Source organism: Heterocephalus glaber, unplaced genomic scaffold (assembly GCF_053883595.1).
Source record: "Heterocephalus glaber isolate CG9 unplaced genomic scaffold, H.glaber_assembly_v1.0 deba00001538, whole genome shotgun sequence".
In the NCBI taxonomy this organism is placed as follows: Eukaryota; Metazoa; Chordata; class Mammalia; order Rodentia; family Bathyergidae; genus Heterocephalus; species Heterocephalus glaber.
In genome coordinates this window covers 39025649-39043118 of record NW_028258333.1, presented here as the reverse complement: position 1 = coordinate 39043118, position 17470 = coordinate 39025649, and the positions used below count along the sequence as shown (strand labels likewise).

Sequence of the window (17470 nt, the reverse complement as noted above, 5' to 3'; positions counted from 1 at the left end):
AGGAGACTACCATTAGAGCAAGAGAAGAGAAACACATTGTAATTAAGATATGATTCCATAATTGGCCAAAAAGAATAGCTATGTGCTTAATCAAGGTGACCACTTTTATAGTCCATAGATCAAAAATTTAAAAATACACTGTTGCAAAAATGACTGAATGAATGGATGAATAGAGAGATAAGTAAGGCAAGAAATTTTCATTAGAATTAGAGCATTTCCATGAATTGTCTGCAGTCCAGTTCTCCTAAACAAAGAATCATGTGCGGTATTACATGAGAAAATCCTTTCTCAACCAACTGAAAGATGTTATCTAGAAATACATACTATTATATTATTATCATTTACATAACATTAGATATTACTGTTTGAAATACACAAGCAAATTGTCTGTTTATCTACCTCACAGATTTATTGTGAGAATCAAGTGAGTTAAGTCAAGAGAAAGTTCTTAGAAGTTCTTTCAATGGCTATATACAAGTATAAGATAACATTATTATGGTCAAGTACAGTATTGGATTGGTTATGGTCAAATACAAATGGATTGTCATAGAGATGAATTGTTACTGTCAAATACAGTAAAATGAATTGTCACCCAGAAAGGTGTTAGATGTTATGGCTACATGGGCACAGATGTTAATTCCTTCAAAGATCACATATTCTGATCGCTCACCCAAAAAAGCAAACATAATTTGATAGATACACAAGATAATTTGAAATTGGAACTATACCTTACCTAACTTCAAGACATATTGTCCTTTAATCTAATCCAATTCATTACATTATTTTAAAGGGCCCTTAAAGAATATCTACTCAAGATCCTCTTTATTTCTTATTTGTATTTTATATTTTATAGGCTATAAGGGAAATATTTTTGATACAGATATGTGATTTTTAAAAAAGAAGGCACAAAATTGTGTATTCATAAAAGTCTCAGCTATGTAGAAAACAATATGAAAATAATAGTAATGGGTACCCTGGATGATGAGACTACAAAAGGTTTTTTTTCTCCTTTCATGAGAGTCCAGTGCTTTTTAATGGTTTTTTTCAAAGTTACATACATACTTTCTGAAAGTTATTTCATTATAAAAGGCTGGTTGATCAAAAATAATGGGTTTTTTTGTTCTAGCCCTTTCTGCCATCAATTTTCTTTGCTCAGAGGCAACCAATATCATTTGTTCAGATGTTTGCTCCATTGTCTCTTCTTTTTAAATGATGCTGATACAGCTATTTTTTGATGTTTCAGATTTAGTTATTATCTGTATTTTCTTATTGTGGAGGGGAAAGGATGACATTCTTAATGCCTCTTGACACTCATGGGTTGCCCTCCCCTCCATCTTCTAGTATAATTATATCATTAATTAATATTAAACTTTTATTCAGTATTTGAGGTACTATGTCCACCTCAAGATCACCCTAATTCCATTTTTGCAGGTATTAACAGTTATTGCAGTTATTAGCAGCCCATTTTGTCTGTTTAATTAAGATTCTAGGCATAAATAGGTTCTCAATTCATTCAAGCACTTAAGTATACCATAAGCTTCATCTTTCCTTTTACTTAACATTTTTCTGGAAACTTCTGTGTTCCCTTCTCTTTGGGTTTGTTGATCTCTAATCCTGTTTTATAGAAATTGTATCTGAATCCCCCTTCACCATGTGGAGACTGTATTGGCTTTTGAGGGTTTGTTTTGTTTTGTTTTGTGTTTTTGTTTTTATCTTGTATTTACTTCTTTCTTGGTATATCCTCTGATTTTCATGGAGCATGTGATCTAATATTTTTTTTGTATTAAATTCTTTTATTGGTACATTGTAGGTATACAACACAATTACGTTTCTCATTGGGAACTGTACCTTTACATAATGCATCTTGGTTCTTATTTTTTCCCCCATTCTTAGCCCTCCCTTCACGCCCTCCACCCTTCCCTATTTACAAAGACTTTATTTCCATTTTTTCCATTTCTCATCATTTTTTCCTTTCCCTTCTTTCCTTTCCCCTGTGCCTCCCACTACCCCTACCCCTTTGGACCTATTATTCCTATTTTACATTATCGATTATTCATTCTAATCATTGGTACATTTTAGGTATACAATATAATGACATTCATCATTGGAAATTTGCACCTTTATATAGTCTCTCTTGGTTCTTGTTTTTCACCCTTGCCCAGCCCTCCCTTCAACCCCTCCAGCCCTCCCTATTTATAAAAATTTTGTTCCTATTTTTCCATTTTCTCATATTAATCCCATTCCCTTCTATCCTTTCCCTTAGCCCTCCCACTTCCTTCCCCTTTGCCCCTTTTCTTCCTATTTCACATGACCTATTATACATTTAGTCCTTATTTACACTTTCAGTTTCTCACACGAGAGAAACTATTCGGTATTTACACATCTGTGTCCTATTTATTTCACTTAAGAGTATCGCCTCAATGTGCATCCACTTAGCTATAAATGTCTCTAATTTCTCATTTTTTATGGCTGAGTAGTACTCCATTTCATAAAAAAACCCGTGTGATCTAATATTAACTAAGAAAGCAGAAGGAGACAAAATGTTGAGACCCAATTGCATGTCTGAAGAGTCTCATTAGTCTCTGAGATTCACTGTGAGACTGGCTGGCTATAAAACTGTAGCTGGAATATCATTTTCCCCAGAGTTCCCAGTTCACTATTGAGAAGACTAATGACATTCTTTTTAAAATTCTTTTATTAGTACACGTTTGCAGTACATGATGTTTACATTCATCTTAGGGATTAGATACATAGGTACGCACACTTAACATTTCTTGATTCTTTTTATTCCTCTCCCTCCATCTCCAAATCCCCTTTCCTCATTTCTTCTAGTTCATGTTTGTGACATGTAATTATTACATTCACTGTGAGTAGTTGGTAGATGTACATGACACATCTTAAAACTTTTTATGTCCCCTTTTCCTCCCTGCTCCACAACTCTTGCCAGAGATCTAGGACATTCTATTTCTCATTCCTTTGATTGTGATTATTGGGGAGAGGATTTCACTTAAAACTTTCAGAAACTTCTCTTTCCACCAGCATTCTAAAATCTCTCAAAAATATAGGTTGTGTCCCAGGGTTCTCCCACGTATTTGTGAGACAATTTAGATGTTTGCCCCCCCCCTTTCTGGAAAGTTTTCTTAATTTATTTCTTTCTTACTATCTTTCTGTTCACTTTTTCTCTTTTCTGTAATATTTACTAGTTGAATATTGTACCTCCTTGATTAACCCTCTAATTTTAAAAAGTTCTCCTATTTTTCTGTATCCTTATCATTTTATTATATTTTCCCGGATAGTCTTCAACTTTGTCTTCCAAAACTTCTATTAAGATTTTCATTTGTGCAACCTTAATAAGCTCTCAGACTTCTTTTTGCTCTCAAAATATTTTTGCGACATTCTGTTCTTGTTTTAGGGATGTAATGTCATCTTTTATTCTCAGAAGACATCATTCATAGCTTCATCTTGTTGTAGGAGTTTCTTTTTTTGCACATGGCTTTTACTGATAGTGTCCAAGTTTGACAATTGTGAATCTTGTTATCATTTCTTACAGTTGTTTTCAAAACCACCCACAGATATCCCTCTCCCTGTGTCCACATCCCTTTGCATGTGACTTTACAGCTTTGCCCTTCGAGAGACTGAACTGATCGCCTCCGTCACCTTGAATCTGAGAGGCCTTGTGACTTGCTTTGCCCACCTGGAGTCATGGTCGAGACATTGTGTCAGCTTCAATGCCACCAAACAATCCTGGGCTTAGCCTACTGGAGAATGACAAACCTTAATATGGACCAGATGCCAGTCAGGATAGGGGATGGTATCTTTGATTCATTTGCTTTTTATCTGGGTCTTTAGCTTATTTCCCTGTTTCTGACCCCACTGTGCTCCCTTTTTTAGAAGTATATGGGGTGACCATTCCTGAGTTCCTGTGGGACTGCTCAGTAAGAATAAATACTTTTGCTCCTGGGCCTCCCCACTCCTGGATGAGGTTCCGTTTCCTCAAGTCAACTTAGTTACCATTTATTCACCTCTTTCCTTCTTTAAAAATGTAGTAGCTATGATATCCTCTTCTGCTCTCTTTCATTATTTTTTCATGTTAGTACATGTTTGTAGTATATAATGTTTACGTTCCTTCTAGGGAATTGGTACATGTACAAAATACATCTTAATTCCTTTTTAAAATCCCCTTTCCCTGCCCTCCTTCCCCCTCCATTCATCTTTTGATTCTATTCCTTTTTTGTACATATGCACTACCTAATTTTTACATCTTTGCGTGCAGTTGGTACATGTGCATAACGTATCTTAATTCCCTTTTCATCCCCTTTCCCTCCATTCCTCCTGCTCTTGACCTCTTTCCCAATGAAGAAAAATCTACCTCCCTACTTCCTCTTATCTAATTTATACTTTGCTCTTCATTTATATTTTAGGTTTTTCATATAAGAGAATCTATGTGATATTTAAGCTTGTGTATCTGATTTGTTTCACTTAACATTATGTTCTTAAGGTGCATCTATTTTCCTATGAATGACTCAAGTTTATCTTTCTTTATGTCTATGGAAAGTAAATGTAAAGGAAAAAATACAAGGAAGACTCAGAAAACAAAAAGAAAGTAAATTCAAATTATCAGAAAAAGTAGGAAAGGAGAACTAATAGTGGTCATGAAAATGCAAATCTTGAAGAATATTCAGAAGTTTGATGAAGATATGAAAATCCCAGCCATCTGCAGATGTTTAATTCAACTGTATGTTGATTTTAAGGCAAGGGAGAATATAGAGTCACCAAATAATGTAAAATAATTTAATATAAAGCATATATGTTGGAAAAATCAAATACGTTACAAAAAATTAAATTGTAATTATTGTTTTTATATTTTTATGACATTATTAATACAATATATTATCCCTGTAGGATGCTTGCATTTGTATACTTTTGGGAAACTAAAACAAAATAAAAAATTTATATTTAGTGAAGTTTTGAATAAAAATCATGTGAACAGATTTTTTTTTTTAAGCTACTACTGATGAGTAGCAGACTATTGAAGGAGGTTGGGTGTGGGTAGCAATATGTTTGTGAATGGTCTCAAGAAGTATCTTATGCAGATCCAGCCCCTTTGCTTCTAATTTTCTCTTCTTGTTTATTTAAAAATAGAAATGAGCTATGAGAAACCACACAACAGTGACAATCTTTATTCTTTTTGGACTAACAGATGATCCACAGTTACAGGTGGTTATTTTTTTTTCTCCTATTTTTCACTTACCTATTGAGTGTTACAGGGAATCTAACCATCATCACCCTCACCCTATTGGATTCTCATCTCAAGACACCCATGTATTTCTTCCTCCAAAATTTCTCAGTTGTAGAAATCTCATTGACAACTGTCTGTATCCCCAAATTTCTTGTCAGCATGGCAACAGGCGATAAGAGCATTTCTTACAATGACTGTGCAGCGCAGCTGTTTTTTACTATCCTCTTGGGGGCAACTGAATTTTTTCTCTTGGCTGCCATGTCCTATGACTGCTTTGTGGCTATTTGCAAGCCCCTGAACTACATGGCTATCGTGAGCAGCAGAGCATGCAGATTGCGGCTCTTTGCTTCATGGTTGGTGTCTGGCTTCCTGATCATATTTCCACCCCTCCTTATGGGTCTCCAGCTTGATTTCTGTGTGGCCAACATGATTGATCATTTCTTCTGTGATGTTTCTCCTATACTGCAGCTCTCTTGCACAGACACAGACATAACAGAATTACTGATGCTTCTCTCAGCCATTCTGACATTCCTTATTACACTGCTGTTAGTGATCTTCTCATACACAGACATCATCAGGACCATTGTGAGAATACCTTCTTCTCAACAGAGGAAGAAAGCCTTTTCCACATGTTCTTCCCACATAGTTGTTGTTTCCATTTCTTATGGCAGCTGTATCTTCATGTATGTGAAACCCTCACACAGTCCGTGAGTGTTTCCCCATTGCTCAGAGAGAGCTTCTCAGACTCTCATCTGTTGTTTCAGAGCTCAGCCCTCCAATGAAGAGCTTCCACAGCTATTCAGGCTCCTTAGGAGACTCTGACTTAGACATGATGGCAGTCGGAAGAGAGACTAACGATGCTTCCTTGGTGGCGTCCAGGAGCAAAACACTCTCTCATATTTTTTTAAATGCCTGCTTATTTCCTTACTGCAAAGCTTAGTAGCATTTGGAGAGAATGTGTAGATAAACAGATGGATTAAACTTGCCAGTATTAACAAGAAGTCTCCTCACTTCATTTCATAGATGAATAAATGGAGGTCTTTAGAATCTAACTCTTTTGCCCAAAGACACCTGGGTGGTTAGTGAAAATTCTGGAGCCACCCAGAGTCCTGAGACTCAGTGTTCTTTCTCTATCCCTTGCTACTTTCCATGATTATGTCAGGAAGCCCATGTGGTGGGACTAAATCTTATCCCTGGTTGGTATTATTGTTGGTTTTTTCTGTGCAGCAGGTGAGACTCTGTGGTGCCACTCTCTATTCTAGCCTTGACAACCAACATGACTTATGCGACAAGCCAGTTCAATAAGGATTCTGAAGTGTACAATAAAAGCATATTATATTTCTTTGCTAATGTCTAATCCATCATCCACATAGAACTGTGAACTTTTTTTTTAAACTCTCAGACACAAATTGCCAACTATTTGATACAGGCTTCAAATTCTATCTTCTCAAACAACTGCATGTGTTTCAAACTGAAAACAATTTCAAAGTGTATGAAGTGGCTTTTCTGGGCAGTTAAATGCCCCTTGAGCCAGTAAGAAGTGGCTAAAAATAAGTGTTTCAGAATAATGTTAACACCATTGTCTGATGTCTAATGATTCATAGACAAGTTACAGATACCTAGTTTCTGCCAATATCATCACCGATTGCTCAGAAAATCTTGGTCCACATGTCAAGGTTCCACACGTGAAACCAGAACAGGCTGCCATATCCTCTCCCCAGCCCTTTTCCAGGGTCAGTGCTCAGCTCCACCACACAACTCCAGAGGGCATCAAGCCAGCAAGGGGAGCTGAAGAAACCAACAGAACATCCCATACCTCTGAGACCCAGAAGGAAGGAAATACTGCATCTAGGTGAGTAAGAGACATCTCTTATTTCTTCACATCTGCATATCTACATCAGTGAACTGCAAAAAGCAGTTTAGCTTCCTTTTCTACACAGTATATAGCCACTATGACAAAATACAAGCAGCACTTGAGTTCAACCATTCAAGTGAAATACTAAAGCATTTGCTTTAGGGACTTTCCCAATTGTCCCTTTAGTCACCCCAAACTTTCTATTTCTTTGTGGTAACAATAGATTCCTTCCACATACATTGGGTCTCCTTCATCCCTACTAGGGCCCCTTGTGAAGAGTGTTTTGTACACAGCTCCCCACATCTTCACAGCAAGGAGGTTCATCTGGCCAGAGCTGAGTTCCTGGAGAGTAATGGAAAATGTGGTAACTGTTGCTAATATTTACTGAATTCTTGCTCTTACAATGCACTCTGCTAAATATTTTACAGGCATCATCTCATGTCAAATCCAAGCAACTTTATGAGGCAGATATAATTACTGTCTTTCATTTATAGAGGCAGAAACTGAGATTTCAGGAAGTTATGAAAGGGCACAGTTTACAAACCTAGCAAGTATGTGACAAACCTAGTTTTGCCAGATTCAAAAGTTGTGTTCTTAACCACTACGTTTCCATAGTAGCTGTAGAACCAGAATAAGATTTTATGTGATAGCAAATTTAGAACCCAAGAAATAATATGTATGAGTTAAGAGTTTGATTAGCTGAGGAGGTGGGTAGTACACACCTATAATCCCAGTACTATAGGAGGCTGAGGCAGGTGGATACAAATTCTAGTCCAGCCTGGGCAACCTAATGAGTTAACAAGAGACCATTTCAAAATTATAAAAAAAGATCTAAAGATGTAGCTCAGTATGAAGGCCCTGGGGTTCAATCCTCACTACTACAAAAGAAGAAGAGTTTGATGACAATGGTCTTCAGAGGGCTTTATGGCTAAAAGGTTTATTTATCCTAATAGTTTGGAACTTAATTAACTGTGAAGGGACTAGGACCTAAACTAAGGAAAACAAATTAGAGCAGAAAAGAGCAGAGGTTAAGAGAAATATCTCAATGAATATTCAATAGAATTTGAGGCCATACAGTAATCTGTTTTTAAAAGAGTATCAATTAGTTGAGCCAAAGATGACACCCAAATTAGAAAAATGAGTGATTTTGAAAATGTAGATATGAATTATATATACAGATAACTGGAGAAAAGCTAATGAATTTGGTTTTGAATATGTTAAGTTAGAACTTAAACAATCATATATTAGAATATTAATTTAACCCAGTCAATCAACTATTTGTTTCAAAATACATATTAGAAATACAAATCAGCAGTCAATGATTAAACAACTAGATTTGCAAGACTCTGTTGTAGACATGTAAGAAATGCAATGTGAGGCTGATATAGAGAGTACAGGGAGGGAGAAAACCATGTACATAAATAATTCAAAACAGAAGAGAAAAGACCTGTAACAGATATAAGTTAAGCACTATGGCCCTTATGAGATTCAGTCCTTCTAGGGAAAATGAAGAAGGCTTTAAGGGTACACTGGTGAGCATCCAATATAGGTTTTAGATGATGTATCAAACATCAAAGAATGAAGAAGGTGGGAGGGACATTTGCAGTGGAGGATGCAGTGTCAGAAACACTAAGAAACAGGCTGTCTAGGAATACAATTAGTCCAGGAGGCTTCAGCGTAAGGACCATGGATGGGGGTGGAGAAAGAAGAGTAAAATATCAGGCAGAGTAAGTAGGTTGGAGCCAGGTAATAGAGGCCCTTCAGATCTAAAGCAAGGAGTTTAGACTTGCTCTATAGCTAAACTGAAGTCATCAAAAGATTTCAAACAGGGAGTGACATATTCATATATGAGTCTTATCTAATTTTTATTTCTATACATAAATGTATGATTTTTATAAAATAAATGAAATTCTGAATCAAACCTCTCCCCAGTCCCTCTACCATTTTGGATAATTTTGTCCTTTAGTTAATAACTCTAAATTATTTTTCATTTTTTATATTCTATCAATATTTCAAATTGATTTTTTTTTCTAGCCTTAAGTGATTTTCCCCTTTTCTCTATGGTGAGAACTGGAAATATTGTCAATGTCAAACAGACATTTTAACAAAAGAATTCTTCCTCTCTTATTTTAATCCTAAGGTATACTTCTGACATTGCCCTAGTTTGACCCAGTTCCTATATGCATCTGAGTGTAATAAAAGCAAAAATTGCTCTGAAGACTTTAACCAAGGATTTCCTTTGGGAAATTCTTATATCATCTCTGGGTGTTCTTCAAAGAACTTGGTTTCAGAGGAAATGGATCTGAGAAGGTGAAAACACCTCATGTCTCTCCTAAAGATAGCTCTCCTCTTTAAGGGGACAAAAAGGGGAGGAAAAGTCCTGGAATCAGAGAACATTCTTCAAAATCCTGTTCAGGTCTCATTCAATCCCCATCAAACCAGGAATAGGAGAAAATTTGAGGAGCCAGTCCCCAAAGTGACAGCAAGAACAGTTCACCACCAAATACAGCTGTATTTTACTATATTCTTAGAAATTTCATTCTAGGTGTTAGCTAAAATTCTTTGTTTTATGACATAAACCTATTCTACCATATCTCATCCTCAAAACAAAGAAAAACAGAATTTCCCTTCCTGCCTTGCTGTCATTTGAATTATATTTCTTTTTAATTCTCAAAGACTAAATTTTAAATATTGTTATTTGTCATATAGGAAAGGAAGCTCAGTCACTTAGTATTTTATATGTTACTTTTATAGATACTGAACTATTCCCAGAATAAGAAAGAATAGAATTTGCCTTCCAACTGTTTGTTTCCCTCCCCCACCATGGTCTTCCCTAGTTTCTCAGAACACAGGCAACTGGCAAGGCTACAAGAACCATGGATGGGTAGACTGGAAAAAATGCCACATAGACTCGGGGCCAGGAGGACATTGGGAACCCTCATTCCTTTTAAAGGGAGTAACTACTATCTGGCTGTAATTTGGTAATGAAGTCTCAATGCTGCTTGATTTTCTATTTTTTCAAAACAAAGTGGAAATTCAGGAATCTACTTATTTCACAAATATTCAAAGCTGAAGGTTCAAAGATGTTTGTTGAGCACTGTGGGGGTCAAAGAACGTGCTGAAGGATCTCTGTCTGCACACTGCATTAAGCCCTTTTCTGGCCCTTTGAGAATCCAGAATTTGCAAAACACACTAGAATAATCTGTTCTTCAGGTTCTTTGGTGTCATTTTTCCTGGATTTGGTGATATAACGACTAAAGAAAGGAAACCTTCAGTAGGCAGCTTTTAAGTCCTAATATTCCTGTGTCCTAGCTTTCATCTATGATTCCTACTTTCTCTTTAGCTTCTGTTTACCTTCTCTCCTGATCCCTACCCCCAGGGCCTCCTAGCCTTTCATCCTTTCCCTGTCAACTGATTACCCAATCCCTTAATGTCAGCAAAAAGAGAATGAAGAAAACCCACAGCCAGCTTTCCTAATGCCAGATAGCTAAAGTAATTTCCTATCCACGTCTTCTGAGATGCCTAAAAAGGCCGATATTCTCTTACCTTAAGAGAGAAAAAATAAAACACTACATTGAGTCATAGTCTACCAATCATTAAGTTTTCCCCAGCAAGTGAATTAGCAGGTTCCAAAGCTAAATTAGCCTTTTCATCCTGCATCATTCACCTTTGATGTCCTTTAGCCAGGACAGCATGTTTCCATAGCAGCAGGCTGTCTGTATAAGAGAGACAGGGCATGTCTAGTGTTTGATAACTAGGTCATGGGATTCTATATGATCTTAATGAAAATGTGCCAGAAATCAGTCATAACACCTAAGCAGTCACAAACCTGGGCTCACCAGAATGAAGATAATCACTGACCACAACTCTGAAGTACAAAGCATTTCTTGGTTTTTGTACTTTGTCTTTTTATGATAGACCGGCTTGATTACAGTAGCCTTTAAGAATGTGATTTCTGGTCCCCACCTCTGTCACAGGTGCATTCACAGTTGTTTCTTCTCCACCTCAGAGAGATCTGCCCTTCAAATTCCCTCAGGGCCTGGGTCACTGCGTTACATGAATTACCTCAGCTCACAGGTGAATTATCCCTGACTGCAACTCATACTCTCTAAGGTAGTCTGATCATTAGAGCCTTTATTTTCATCTGATTTCCTTGTTCTCAGGTTTTGACTTTTTTATCTCTACAATCTGATGGCTTCACCTTGGTTAGCTTCTACTCTTGGCCCACTTTAGAGAATATCAGATTTACTCAGTCACCCCAGGCTCTCAGAGGCTCATCCCGCACCTTGGTTTCTCCTGTTCACATCTTGGCATACCATGGTCAAGTCTGGATGTCTGAAGACAGTACCATTGGATCTGAAAACTGAAATCAGACAGGCTCCGCTTCTCACGTGGCTGCAATCCAAAGGATGCATTTGTCTTCCTGATTAAGTTTTGCTTTCTAGTGGTCCATTGCCTGTCCTATCATTTGCTCCAGAATTTAAATTTCATACTATTTTCTTCTGTCAGATAATAGCAGATTTGCCTCTTTTCTTGTAAATGCCTTTCTTTCTCAGAGCATGCATTAATTCACCATATCTTGTTCTCTATTTTCAGAGTAAGATATACTGATGTTAATAACATGGACAAATTTATTACAGTGGTTTTCTTCCTTTGACCTCAATATTTAATTTGGTTTGCACTCTGAGACACTATTTTCACATGTTAAGATGTTATTTCCCAACAGGCAACACAAAGACTTCACAAGGATTATCTGTGTTGGTGCTCCTCTCCCCAGGGAAAGCCAGATATCTTGTGTGCTTTTTTTACCCATCATTGGGCAGAGTTTGGGCTTTAGACTTAGTTTGATTGTGTTCAAATACTAATGTGGTTACTGTTGTCTGTATAGCCTGGGTCAGTTTACTCTTGGAGCTTCAATCTATTCTGCTAAAATGAGAATAATGATCCCACACACCTCATAAGTGTTGTACATGAAACATTTCACATAAAGCCCAGCACACATAAAGTAACCATTAATCACTATTTTTCTTGTTCTCTCTCTATTTTTCAGAACACTACTCAGAGCTTATCTTGGAATCAGATATGTGAGTCCCATCAGTAATGGATGAACTTCTGTGAATGTTTATATTTTTCATTGCATAATCTTCTCCACTGTTTTTTCTCCTTTTCCTTGAAAGCAAGATATCATTGAAGATTCATCTATAACACACAGGAATCTATTTCTCTTCTTAACAACTTTGTTTACAAGTCAGTTGAAATGGCCAAAAGCTGAGCTATGATATTTCTAAAGTTACAAGAAGGAAGTGCTGCCATAAACTCCATTCTGTTTTTTTTAAAACAGGAGAGATCCTGCGGCTCTAAGGAATAACTACTGCTCTTACTCACAGAAAGTGGAGTAGCACAGGCTGGGGGCTTGGAGTTGTGGTTGGTTGCACCGGGAAAATGATTCTTGTGCTCAGATTTTCCTCACGGGCACAGCCTGAAACTAAGCTGTGAGATGTACCTCACCAAAAGCACTTCTTCCTCTCTCCTGTCCACACCTGCCTCAGTAAATAGGTGGATGAATCACATTTTATTTGAAGGAGAACTTGCTATAATTTTATTATTTTCATACTATTTTTATAAAAGTCTATATATTAAAACAAATCATAAAATCACTATGAACTTTATCAGTTAATCATGGATTTATCATTTATAAAAATTATTAAAGCCATATATTAGAGACTTCTCTAGAGTAAATACTTATAGCAAATAAGATATCTTGATTTAATTTTACCAATATGAAATATAAAATTTACATAGTACTAACCACAAAGTAAACAAGCTTTTTAACTTTTAAAAGTGGTCAGCTATGTCTTTTAATGAATAAATGAGTGTGTAATGAAAACAATCACAGTAGTTACCCATCCCTGTATCTGTTATTAAACACATTATACTAAGAGGCACATTACTCTGTCACTAAGAGAACAGTGGAATTTAAGTAGATTCTCCAAGCTATTGACATATGGGGAGAGCTAAAGACATGTGCAAAACCCACCAAGGGCACAAGGACAGAGCGTGGAAGGAACTGAGTGAGGACCAAGGAGGAGGGTGGCTGACTTCAATGTTCTAAATTGTTACTGGCCAAAAGGGACCTCATTAAACTGCCCAGTTTAAGGGCTAAGAATCTAGACAGGAGATAATCGCTAAGATCCAGCCTCCAGGGGCCCAGAGTCTGATCACATATAATCCACAAGGAATGCAACACGTGATTCTGGCATTATACTTCCTTCCTCATGCCTGCTAAAATCCAAACTCATTCTAAGATTCTAAACCCTTGATCGTTCTTGTGTAGAGACCTAGTTCCAAATACACCACTGATTCTCTGATTCTCAGCTGGCAGTATTGCCTCCACTGACAACTCCCTGTCCCTCCTCTGGAATTCAGCTCAGGAATCATCTTCCTTTGGCCACTCTTTGCCCTTTTCTGACCCCAGGGCCAGGCACACCTTGTTCCACCTTCATATCTATGTTCCGTCTTTTTATCCATTTACCACATTATACTCCCATCATCTGTGTATCTGAGAGTGATATTAAAATTCTAGACAAATGATCAACAATGGCAATGCCTTATCAGAACACAAGCTGCTTCTCTGTACTAGTGTCCAGTGGCCACCTGTTACACTGCAAGGAGGTGGCTTTCACCCAAAAGACAGTAAACTCTTTAAAAACAAGGGTTGAATTTCATTGATCAAAATATTGTCTATGCCTAGCACATGGGAGAGGCTTACTAAATGCTTGTGGACTGAACCAACAAGTCCAAAGTTACTCTGCAAAAGCAATTGCTTTCCATTTACAATGGCACTGTTTTCCAATCACCTCTTCTCATTGTGTTCATATATTGTGCTCAGATGTGGACCTTACTCTAGTTTTGCATATTCACATGGTACTTAAAGTAGGAAAACTGCAAAAGAAAATTAAATTCTGGACTTAAATACGTTAATTATAAAGACCTGTATAGCTTTAGGTAAACTAAACATCTGCAAATTTTTATCAGTTATGAAACCCAGTACCACCAGGAACAGGCCCTCTGCCCCACTCCAGCATTTGTAACCCCTCATGTTTCACTCACGCAAATTCTTACTACTTTTTAAAAACATAACCAGCACAAGAGATGATATTTTTAAATGGCAAGAATTATGATATAATCTCTTGTATTGTTGGGAGTTAAAGAGCACAAACTTGTTAAGATACTTTCATGACAAAGAGCACCTTAGGAACTTTGTGAATACCAAACCAGCACTCCAAAGAATTTTACACAATTTCCTAGGAACAGACATTGAGGATCACAACCCCAGAAAGCAAAGTAGAATGAACCCATAGGGCATGACAAGAAATTAAATGTAAAGGGGGAGAACCCAACAAAAAGAAAAAGTCATGGCAATGACAAGTCAATACATTTCAGTTATAACCATCAACGTTAATGGTCTCAATTCACCAATCAAAAGAAATAGACTGGCAGAATGGGTCAAGAAGCAAAATCCAACAATATGCTGCACACAAGAAACACACTTAATTCAAAAGGAAACTCATAGACTGAAAGTTAAAGGGGGGAAAACAATACTGCATGTGACAGGAACCAAAAAAAAAGCAGGAGTAGCTATCCTCTTTGCAGATCAAGTAGATTTCAAACCAACACTGATTAAGAGAGACGAAGAAGAACACTACATTCTTATAAAGGGAACAGTCCAACAGGAAGAGATGACAATCACAAATATCTATGCACCAAACACTAGTGCACCCAACTATGTAAAACAAATACTAACGGACATGAAAAGTCATATATGCACTAATACAATTGTAGTGGGGGACCTCAACACCCCACTGTCACAAATAGATAGATCAACTAAACAAAAAATAAGTAATGAAATACTAGAACTCAATCGAACTCTTGAACAAATGAACTTAACAGATGTTTACAGAGTGTTCCACCCCACAAAATCAGAATACACATTCCTCTCAGCTGCACATGGGTCATTCTCCAAAATAGACCACATACACACACATAGAACATGTTTAAGTAAGTGCAAAGGAATTGAAGTTATCCCCTCTATATTATCAGACCATAGTGCGATGAAATTGGAGATCCATAGCAAAAGAAACACCAAAAATCTCATAAACATGTGGAAATTGAAAAATACACTTCTGAATAACCAATGGGTCACAGAGGAAATTAAAGAAGAAATCAGACAGTTCCTTCAATTAAATGACAATGACAATACAACATATCGGAATCTATGGGACACAGTGAAAGCAGTCTTAGGAGGGAAATTCATAGCAGTGAATATGCATATTAGGAAAACAGAATGAGCCCAATTAAACAACCTGATGCTCCACCTCAAGCTTCTAGAAAAAGAAGAACAGGACAACCCCAGAGCTCATACAAGGCAGGAAATTATAAAGATCAGAGGAGAAATCAATGCAATGGAGACTAAGAGAACAATACAAAAAATCAATGCAGCCAAGAGTTGATTCTTCAAAAGAATCAACAAAATTGACAAAACTTTAGCCAACCTTGTCAGAAAAAGGAAAGAAAAGGCCCAAATCCATGCAATTAGGAATAGAAAGGGTGAAATTACAACAGACTCAGCAGAAATCCAGAGGATCATCAATACCTACTTCCAGAACCTATATGCCAATAAGATGGACAACACAGAAGAAATGGACAGATTCCTAGATACATATGAATTACCAAAGTTGAACGAACAAGACCTAAAAATTCTGAACAACCCAATATCAACCAATGACATTGAAAATGTAATTAAAAACTTATCAACTAAGAAAAACCCGGGCCCTGATGGCTTCACTGCTGAATTCTACAAGACATTTGGAGAGGAACTGCTGCCACTACTGTTTAAACTCTTCAAGGAAATTGAAAAGGAAGCAATACTCCCAAATTCATTCCTGGAAGCAAGCATCACCTTGATCCCCAAAGCAGAGAAAGACCCAACCAAAAAGAAGAACTATAGGCCAATCTCACTAATGAACATAGATGCAAAAATCCTTAATAAGATACTGGCAAACAGAATGCAGAAGATCATCAAGAAGATCATACACCCTGATCAAGTGGGATTCATCCCAGGGATGCAGGGATGGTTCAATATACGAAAATCAATAAATGTAATACACTATATCAATAGAGCCAAGGACAAAAACCATATGATTCTCTCCATAGATGCAGAAAAAGCATTTGACAAAATTCAACATGCATTTATGATAAAAACCCTACAAAAAATTGGAATAGATGGTCTCTACCTCAAACTGATAGAAGCCATCTATGAAAAACCAATAGCCAATATCATACTAAATGGTCAAAAACTGAAATCTTTCACACTAAAATCAGGAACAAGACAAGGATGTCCACTATCACCACTCTTGTTCAATATAGTTCTGGAAACATTAGCCACAGCAATTAGACAAGAGAAAGAAATAAAAGGAATAAAGATAGGTAATGAAGAAGTCAAATTGTCATTATTTGCAGATGACATGATACTCTATATAGAAGACCCCAAGAACTCCACCAAAAGTCTTCTAGAATTAATAACCAAATTCAGTCAAGTAGCTGGTTACAAGGTCAACACACAAAAATCAATAGCTTTCCTCTACACCAATGACAGACTCACCAAGAGATAAATAGGGAAAATAATTCCTTTCACAATAGCATCCAAAAAACTGAAATACCTAGGAATCATCCTAATGAAAGAAATCAAAGACCTCTTCTCTGAAAACTATGGCACTCTGAAAAGAGAGATTGAAGGTGATATCAGAAAATGGACAGACATCCCCTGCTCCTGGGTAGGAAGGATTAATAGAGTGAAAATGGCCATACTTCCAAAACTGCTATATAGATTCACTGCAATTCCAATTGAGATCCCAGCAGCTTACTTCATACACCTTGAGAAAACAATCCAAAAATTCATTTGGAGCAAGAAGAGACCCAGAATAGCAAAAGCAATTCCAGGTAACAGAGACATGGCAGGGGGTATCACAATCCCCAACCTGCAACTCTACTACAAAGCTACTGTGATAAAAACAGCATGGTACTGGCAAAGAAACAGACCTGAGGACCAGTGGAACAGATTAGAAGATGCAGAAACAATGCCAGACACACTCAGCATCTTGTCTTTGACAAAGGAGCCAAACACCCTCACTGGAGGAAAGGTAGCCTCTTTAATAAATGGTGCTGGAAAAATTGGGCTTCAACTTGCCAAAGATTAAAACTAGACCTATATCTCTCACCATGCACTAAACTAAAATCAAAATGGATTAAAGATCTAAATATTAAAATAGAAACTCTGAACAAGTTGGAACAGAAGTTAGATAGAACTCTTGAAGACA

The 17470-nt window shown here is 36.9% G+C and overlaps 1 long non-coding RNA gene and 1 pseudogene across 1 annotated transcript in view; one reads left to right on the top strand and one right to left on the bottom strand.

The window, feature by feature from the left end:
• The window catches only part of LOC110350066 (uncharacterized), a 153295-nt gene that overhangs the window by 66502 nt on the left and 69323 nt on the right, over positions 1-17470 (bottom strand). The gene's annotated exons all lie outside the window — the stretch shown is intronic.
• LOC101699925 (olfactory receptor 6C74-like) lies at positions 5152-5950 on the top strand (annotated as a pseudogene).